This window comes from Chiloscyllium plagiosum, chromosome 9, assembly GCF_004010195.1.
Source record: "Chiloscyllium plagiosum isolate BGI_BamShark_2017 chromosome 9, ASM401019v2, whole genome shotgun sequence".
Lineage (NCBI taxonomy): Eukaryota > Metazoa > Chordata > Chondrichthyes > Orectolobiformes > Hemiscylliidae > Chiloscyllium > Chiloscyllium plagiosum.
This window is the reverse complement of record NC_057718.1, coordinates 103941017-103950956: the sequence shown is the minus strand read 5'-3', so window position 1 is coordinate 103950956 and position 9940 is coordinate 103941017.

The window sequence follows — 9940 nt, the reverse complement described above, 5'->3', positions numbered from 1 at the left end:
CTCCTCATCTCAGCCTTAAATTGGTGCCCCTTTACTCTGAGACTATGCCCTCTGGTCCTGGACTCTGCCATGAGGGGAAATATCCTCTCAGCATTGGGAAAGAGGATTGAGAGAGAGACAGACAGACAGACAGAGGGGGGGGGGTGGTAGTTGGCACTGGTCCACAGTTGGTAGTGGTCTTCAGGCATTTAGCGAAGCCAAAAAAAGCAGAGAAAAAGAAACAACATCCTTTTGTTTATTGCTAAAGCCACCCCAGAAAAACCCTGAAGATGTGTCAATTTGGGCAGGGAATCCTTCATTGACAGACACAGAGGAATAAGCATCTGTTTCAGGTACATCCAGGAAGCTTGAGAAACATCTAATAGTCCTAGCCAGGTGCTTTTGGAGCACTGATCACTAAGTTGCAGAGTTAGAATCAGGTCTGCAGGGAACATCTCTGGGACACACGCACCAAACAACCCCATCGCCCCATGGCCAACGACTTCAACACCCCTCCCACTTCGCCAAGGACATGCAAGTCCTGGGCCTCATCCACCTCCAAATCCAAGCCACCCGACAACTGGAGGAAGAACGCCTCATCTTCCACCTTGGGACCCTCCAACCACACGGCATCAATGTCGATGTCACCAGTTTCCTCATCTCCCCTTCCCCCACCTCAAGCCAGATTCAACCCTCCAACTCAGCATCGCCCCCTTGAATTGTCCTACCTGTCCATTTTCCTTCCCACCTCTCCACTCCACCCTCCACTCTGACCTATCACAATTACCTCCCACCTGCATTCATCTATTGCCTTCCAAGCTACCTTCTCCCCACCTTCACCCCACCCACCTATTTATCTCTCAGCCCCTTTCCCCCCTCCCCGCCACATTCCCGATGAAGGGCTTATGCCTGAAACATCGACTCTCCTGCTCCTCGGATGCTGCCTGACCAGCTGTGCTTTTCCAGCACCACACTTTTTTGACTCCGATCTCCAGCATCTGCAGTCCTCCCTTTCTCCGAGAACCAGGTCTGGCTCTGCAGAGACGGCAGTATAAATTTTATGTCAGGCTTTGGCTGCAAGTCAATCTCACGGGCGTTTGCAACATAAATATTTTTCATGTGGCCAACAAGGGGCGATCTCAGGTTTAATTTTACAGACTTTTACTGCAGTAAGTTCTTGTAAAGAGTGGGAACAGTACAGGCTGCAGTGACCCGTGTACAGAAGGGATTGCTAGTCAGTTTGTAAAACCAGAGTAATTTAAGTGTCCTGAGTTTTACAAATGCTACGGGCACTCAGTATAAATAGGCGAAGGGTATTTCATATCTGTGATTTAATCCAGATCCACATTTTAGTAGATTCTTACTACTTATATAAACATCAAGAGTTCTATGTTAGCATCAGAGTTCAGTTTGCATCTTCAATACCATCATTTCTCAAGCAGTTTTCGAACAAAGGAACTGAAACAAGTCGAACATTTGTACTTACACCTCTTTGCTTTCCTGAGCTGATGAATTTGTGAGGAAATTCTTGTCCACCTCCATGACCTGCCATCTGGTCCTGTTTCCTCAAGAAATCCCATCAGAAATGGAACATTACACCAGTGAATTTACATGGGTTACAGCAATCACTAATAACTTTTTTGATGTTAAATTGCACAGAGCATAATGAGACTTTTAAAACTCTAATTAAAACTGTCAGCTTTTCCATTTACAATGATCTTTGATACTCATAAAAGGTCATAAAAACATGATCAAGTGCCAGTTCGGAATATAATGTTTGTTAAATGTCTGGACTGAGACACAGTTATTACAATGAATGATTTGAAACACTACATTTGATTGCTACAGAGAGATTTAAATGTTTGTTAAAATAAAGTTCTTTGAAAGGTTCCTGAGGTTCTGTTTGATAATCTTTCAGCTTGCCAGTTCTTTCTGCTCTGAAATTTTATTTACATGCTGCTCAGAATTCAGGCATCTTGCTTGTGGTTTTGATAAAGTGCGCAGGAGATGACAGGAGGTGGTTACACTGCGTGTTGGACAGGGTGGGCATTTCAGAGTGGAGGAGAATCAACTCCAGTACAATTCTTGATCATTTAGTCACAGATGGAAGACTCTTCCGCTCTCATGCATTCGGTCAACGCCAAATCCACATGGCACCCATCGATTTTCATCTCATCTTTGTGCTTAGGCTCCCACCCTTTAATGATCTAGCCTCTGGGAATGTTAATTTCATCTTACGTGCTGTGCTTAACTCAACTCGAACAGTTACCTTGGGCTTGGGCTGACAAATGGCAAGTATTGTTTGTGCCCCACATCTGCCAGGCAATGACCATTTCCAACAAGGAACAAAATCTGTCAATCATACCTGGACATTCAATGGCATCACCATCACTGAATGCCCTGACTGGTGCAGGCAGGTACCCCATTGATTAGAAACTGAACTGGACCAGCCATTTAAATGCAGTGGCTGCAAAAGCAGGGATGAGGAATCTTGCAGCAACTAACTTAGCTTCTTACTCACCAAAGCCTGTCCCACCATTTACAAGGCACAACTCATGCAATACTCCCCACTTGCCTGGATGGGTGCAGCTCCAACAACAGTCAAGAAACTTGACACCATCCAGGACAAATCGTGCCACTTGATTGGCATCACATCCACACACATCCCCTCCCTCCGCCACTGACACACGGTAGCAGCAGTGTGTACCATCTACAAGATGTGCTGCAGACATTAACCAAAGACAGCATCTTTCAAACCCACAAACACTTCCATCCAGAAGGACAAGGGCAGCAGATACATGGGAACCCCACCCCCTTCAGGTTCCCCACCAAGCCATTCACCATCCCGACTTGGAAATATATTGCCGTTCCTTCACTGTTGCTGGGTCAAATCCTGGAATTCCTCCCTAAGGACATTGTCAGTGTCCCGAAAGCACATGGACTGCAGTTGTTTAATAAGGCAGCACAACACCACCTTCTCAAGGGGCAACTAGGGACAGGGTAATAAATGCTGTCCCAGCCAGTAACACCCACATCCCATGTGTGAATAAAAATGACCTGAGTTACTGTTTTCAATAATATAACAATCAATTATACAAACAGATTTTCTTCAACATCCCTTTATGCTCTCAAAACCAATTGTAAATGTAATAGTTTGCCCCATTGCCCTCTCATAACCTTTAAGAATTTCAAAGCCTTCTAGTGGTATCCTCTTAACCTTCTCCACCCCAGAGACTAGTTTTCAATCTCTCGACACAGTGACATTCTCTTGGGGGTGGAATCTGTTGTTGTGATTGTGAGGGGAGCTAGGCGACTCGCCAGCCTGGGCTCCTGTGGTGACAGGTTGAGGATCCCATCAGGGTGGGTGCAGAGTGAGCTGGAGGAGGCTGGTCTGCTGGAATTCAGAGAGGTTTTGCCTCAAGTTGTCCTTGTCTGACCTGACCAATGTGACCCGAACGTGCAGCGTTACAGCGAGAGCTTGCACTGAGTTCCCCATGCCAGTATTGACAAGATGATCTGTATGATAAATCCACTCAAAACATTCTTAATCAGGCAGCCCCAGACCATAACTTTGCAATTTGTTTTGGTAAGTGTACAGTGAAAATTACCCGGAGTAAGATAGCTCGGTTGACGACTAGATTTTAAAACAGACAAAAACTTATTCACAAAATTACCAAATGAATCACAAAGAACAGAATAAATAACCCCTACAGAACTCAGTCTATCCAAACTAGACTTAATTGTGCTGTTCCGAATATACACAACAGTCCCAATAAACAAACTCCCTTTAAACCCAGTATAAATGTAACACATACTTACAGGCTAAAGTTGAAGGGCAGAAAGAGAGAGAGAGAGTTTCCACACATTTCCCTGGTGAACTCCTTACCAGTTCAGACTGAACTAAACTGCTCAGCTCAGCTCGAGAACTAACCACTCCCCTTCCATTATACAGGTCACTTCTAAAACATGACCACTTTGGCCTGAAGTCTCATCTGTTTACATATAAACAAAAGGCCTCTCAAAATCCTTTTCATCTCTGTACCAAGCCAGACTGATCAGACCCCAGACCAGTTTATTACCCTTCTGAAAAAAATCAAGATCAGAGTCTCCTTGAGCCAAAGAACAGCTTTTAGAATAAAAGGAACTTTGTTTTGTGACACCAAGATGGTGTGGTGAGTCCAGTGCGAGTTTCTACAAACAGGGGGTGCTGGTGGTTACTGCCTGTGGGACATACCATGAGATCATGGGGACTGATGGCCGAGGGAAAGGCCTAGAAGAGGAGGAGCAATTGGCAACTGGACTGCCAACAGCATACTCGGACTCTCCTGTTGGGAATTGTCACCGTCTTGTTTCTCCCTACTGCCTGGTAAAAAGAGCAATCTGCAGAGAAATGAGGCAGGATTAGATAATAATGAGACATTAATTCATGCGGACAGCCCCCTTGCTGTTCACAAGCGAGATTCTTGTCTCATTGAAACCTGAGGTGGAAATTCTGACTTTAACGTCTCAACATCGAGAAACTCATTTTCCATGATCTTGCCACATTTTCCGAATTGACTCACCGCTCCCGGAGTCATTCAGGGATGGGGAAGGTTTCACTACTTTTGTTTGAACTGTCTGGGCTGAAATCGATAGGACTGATCAGGAGCAGGGACATCACTGTCCAGCAGCTTGAGAATGGATAAAATACAAAGCTGGTTCAGAGCAAAGAATATCAGATGGGTGGGCCTTCCCCATTCACCATTCCAGGACTGCAGACAACTCTGTGTCTATGTGTACACCAGGGCCTAGCTTCCTTCTTAAAACTTACAACAAGATGCTGTTCCCTTCGAGTTATGGTAAGATTATAATTGTTTTATATCCCTTATTGCCCTCACCCAAGAGGTTTCTTTATTGAACAAGCTAAAGGATTGAAATGGTTTAAGGCTATAATAATACTTTTCAAACAGTTCTGTTGCTGGAAGAGTGGCCAAGGTTTTATGTCCAAAGCTGATCATTTCTAAACATGTTCCACTTGATACTTATTTGCATTTATTGTCCACGTGATTAGTCCATGTGACTCCAGACCGGCAGCAATGTGGTTGACTCTTAACTGGGACTTTGGGATGGACAATAAATGTTGGTCTAGCCAGTGCTCCTACACCCCATGAACGAATAAACAAACCAATTTGGCGTTAGTACCGGATGGGGCGGTGGGCCAGTTATCGGATTCACTGCTTCACGATACTCAGATCTAGTTCCCATACTGAAAGGACCCTCAACAACTAACCTCTGGAGTCTAAAACCCGGGAAAATTCAAATTACATTGTGGTTCTAGTTGTGAGGGGGCCAGGGTTTAGATGTCCAACCTGCAAATCTTACGCAGCAGCTTCAGCAACACAGTGAATAAACACACCCTGAGGTAGTTGATGTCTTTGTAGGAACTTTTATTTGGGTTTCAGGTATATCATTGAGTCATAAAGTTGTACAGCACGGAAATAGCGGTCCAACTTGTCCATGCTGGCCAAGTATCCTAAATTAATCTTGTCCCATTTGCCAGCATTTTGCCCATATCCCTCTAAACCCTTCCTATTCAAAACCCATCCAGATGCCTTTTAAATGCTGTAATTGTACCAACCTCCACCACTTCCTGTGGCAGCTCATTCCATACACGTACCACCCTCTGCGTGAAGAGGTTGCCCCTTTTAAATCTTTCCCCTTTCATCTTAAACCTAGATTATTCACCCTACTGATGCCTCTCATGATTTTATAAACTTCCAAAAGGTCAACCCTCTGTCTCTGATGCTCCAGGGAAAAAATCCCCAGCCTATTCAGACTCTCCCTATAACTCAAACATTGAACAAGTGTGCTTCAATGAGGCACAGGCAAGGACAGTTTGCCTGTCACTCAATACCACAGCTGCCTGCACTGAATTCCATTTACTCTGAATGAACATCTGCTCCACTCTTTATAATCAGTTGTGCAATAACTGTGTACTTACATAGCTCTGTAAAGTGGGTATCCACACAGGCTTGGGGTCCTACTTGGAGGTGGTTCTTAGTTCTATCACTAGTCTATTCTGAGTGAGACGAACTCTGATTGGGCAAGTTATGAGAAGCTACGGAACAGCTTCTGATGGGCGGGGCTGGGAGATCAGATCTGATTCACAGAGTAGATCACTTCGGAGATCTCAGATCCATGTGTGCACACTGTCACACATTCTTACACACACTCACATTCGCACCCATGCACTCAAACAGACATGCATATACACAGATATGCTCACACACAGCATGCGTAAAACTACACAGATGTGTATCATTCAGAAAGTGAGAGTGACAAGCTGTCTAACAGAGTTTTAAAATCACCCCAGCTTGATAACCAGAGCCCAGCAATCCTCAAACATCTCAGAAGGAAATCTTAAAAATAGTTGAATCTAATTATTCTCATGGTAGGACAGTTTTAAAACAGCTACTGGTATTTTTAAAAAACTGTTGTTTCTCAACTTCTGCTGCAGATGTTGTCCATGACATCCAACTGCAACATCTAATGTAGAGTGTGTAAGATCGGTGTAAGTTAACATTCATTGGCAACAGAGGAACACGTGGAGGCACCCAGTGAGTGTGTCAGAGCACGGTTCATTCATTAACACTTGTATTCTTGCCAAGAATCACAGGTTGACACGTCCAGAAAAGCATGATCTCACTGAAGAAACATGTGTAACGTTACCCTAGCCCCTTTGATATTCCTGCTTATGTTAATCCCACTACTTTTATTCATATTCTCTCTCCTTTTAGCTTTCCACTCCTATGTCAAAAAGTGTGGTGCTGGAAAAGTGCAGCCGGTCAGGCAGTATCCGAGGAGCAGGAGAGTCGACATTTCGAGCATAAGCCCCTCATCAGGAGAGATGCAGGCAGTATTTACTCAAGAAGTATTTGCTAATGCCAACTTCTGGCAGCTCGAGAGATATCTTTGCTTTTTTTGAGTCATGACTTGCAGGTATGTCCAGGATAGCCAGCGCACTTGGGGTTATGTGTGGATATTAGCTCAAACCTTGAGCTCTCAATTGGTGCTGGATATGTGAAAATGTAGAACTGCTGAATTATCTACTTTGGTACTGTGTTAGCTTTAGGCCTGGCTGCTGATTGGTAACAGCTCCCAAATGGCACACTGCAGACACCAGGTGTTAAGGTGAGAACATCTATGATAAATAGACAGGTCCAACAGGAAAAATCTCCACGGTGATTCCAGCCAGAGATTGGGTTCAAGATACAGGACACATACATCGAATTCAGGGAGCACAGGAGCAGTAAATGTCAGACAACATTTTCAGTGCACCAGACAGGTTCAAGGAGAAGGTGGGCAGCGGGAGGAGGGGAGGTTCTGGAAAGGCCACCGTCCCAGGGATTTGGAATGTCTTCCTGAAGGCAGGTACTGTGTCCATGCCAGTGATGGTCAGACAGGCATCTGGGTCACAGACCAATAGCCTCATTTATGGGCAGGGAACCCAAAACTTCAAAAGGATTTTGAGAAGTTGGTGGAGTGGGCACATAGGTGGGCAGATGAAGTTTAATGTAGGAAGTGTGAGGTGAACATAGACAATGAGTATAAAAATGAAGGGCACAATTCGAAAGGAGCAGAGAGACCTGGTTCTATATGTACATACATCATTAAAAGTGGCAGAGCCGTTAACAAATCATCCAATATTCTAGGCTTTATTAATGGTGGCGTAGAGTGCAGGAGCAAGGAGGTCATGTGGCATTTGTAGAAGATACTAGTTAGACCCCAGCTGGAGTATTGCATCCACTTCTGGCCTCAACCTTCTTGAAAGAATGTGAGGCTAATGAAGAGAGAGCTTTAGGAGAATGGATCCAGGGATCAGGAACTCGGCTATGAGGAAAAATTGGAAAAATTGGGAGTGTTTTCCTTGGAGAAGTTTCCAAAATCATGAAGGGTCTGACCAAAGTGATAAGGAAGAAACTGTTCCTGCTTGTGAATGGGTGAGGAACCAAAGGGCACTGTTTGAAGATTTTAAAGAAAACCACCCCCTTCAAGTTCCTCTCCAAATCCATCCACCATCCTGACTTGGAAATGTATTGCTGTTCCTTCAGTGCCATAGGTTCAAAATCCTGGAATTCCTCCCTAACGGCATTGTGGGTCTACCTACAGTCCACGGATGGCAGCGGTTCAAGAAGGCAGCTCACGTCCACCTTCTCAAGGGGCAACTAGGGACGGGCAATAAATGCTGGGCCCAGCCAGTGATGTCCATGTCTCATGAGTGAAATAAGTAAGGGAATATCAATGCTCTGAATAAGAATATCTTCGCTGTTATCCTGCAACAAAAGACCTCTTGGAGTAAGTTCACCCATTTGTTTCATCCAACTACAGGATGTAGGCCTCACTGGTGAAGCCATCAGTTATTGGCCATCCCTAAGTGACCTCAGAAGGTGATGGTGAAACACTGTCTCGTCCCAGTGCACGTGTTGTGTTCTGAAACAACCATGTGGTTAAGAAGTCACCCCAAAGCTGTGGGCCCAGGATAACAGGATGGCAGATTCTCTTCTCTAAAGGATATGGGTTTCACAGCACCATCGCTGACAAGCGTCTTATTCCACATTTATTTCATTTAACTCACATTCTTCAACTGCCGTGATAAGATTTGAACCATTTTCATTGGATCATTAGTCCAGTAAGCGATTCATGATGTTAGCACAGATGAATCAGAGACACTCTGTAATATTTTGCTGTTCAACATCTGCTTCTTTCCATATTCATTGTCACAATTAAGATGTGCAATCATCGTCGTAAAAGCTGACAAGAGCATGTTTGTCTCTTCCCAATGATTGGGGCGATGGACTCTTAATATGTGCCATCATTTAACACTTTCTTGAGAGGGTTTCTGGTGTTATCCCCAGTTTTAATCACTCAGTCATTGGGGGCTGGTCCATCAGCTGTCTTGTCCGGAAATTCTGGAATTCCTCTCCCAATAACCCCTCACCTCACTTCTTAAAGTCTGAAGAACCTAAAACCTTTACAGGAAAACAAAATGGACCATCTATTTGACATATATTCACAGCCATCCATCGCATCCTAATGACCCCATAACCCAACATCATATTTGGTTGACATTGATGCAAGGTATCAATAAATAAATTGTGTGTCACGTATTTTGAAACACATCTAAATAGGAGCTAACTGCGAAAGACCCAGGAAAATAGAGACTCCATGAAAATTCAGGGTGCTCTTGTTTAATGGGGCATAATGAGATGAGAAGCAGTGTAGGGAACACACAACAGGGATTTAAACAAGGACTTAACGCTATGCAGGATGTCAATTTGGATGAGTTAAACCCAATGGCCAGATTTGTTATCAGGTTTTAGACTATTCAGGGGATAATATCTACAAAGTGGAAAGGTGGGGCTGATTAATAATATTCACACAGTGCAGGATGATTGAAACAAAAACAGAAGATGCTGGAAAAGCTCAGCAGGTCTGGCAGCATCTGCAGAGAATAATCAGAATTAATGTTTCGGATCGAGTGACCCTTCCGCAAAAGGGTAGAGATGGATTGCCCGAGGAATGGGTATCCCTCACTCATCGCCACTGCTCCTGCTCCTCTAAATGATGGAAGAGCTCTGCATTTCCGATGGGGGGCTTCGATCAGGGCTCCTTCAGAAATGTGGAGCTGTACTTTAAATGTGGCAGGTGCCCCACACTGCAGAACAGTCAAGGGAAACTAATCAGATCACCTTTATTATACAGTCAGCTTGATAACCCTGAACCTTTAAGGATCTGATTGGTAGGCAAGCCTTTTGACAGCTACTGTCAAACCCTAATTACAGAGGATAAGGATGAGGGAAGGATTCCGCCAGAGTCAAGGGAGAGGAGGGAGCCGGGAGAGGAGGGAGCTGGGAGGTGAGGGAGATGGAGGGGAGGGGGAGGGGAGGAGAGGGAGCTGGGAGGTGAGGGAGCTGGGAGGTGA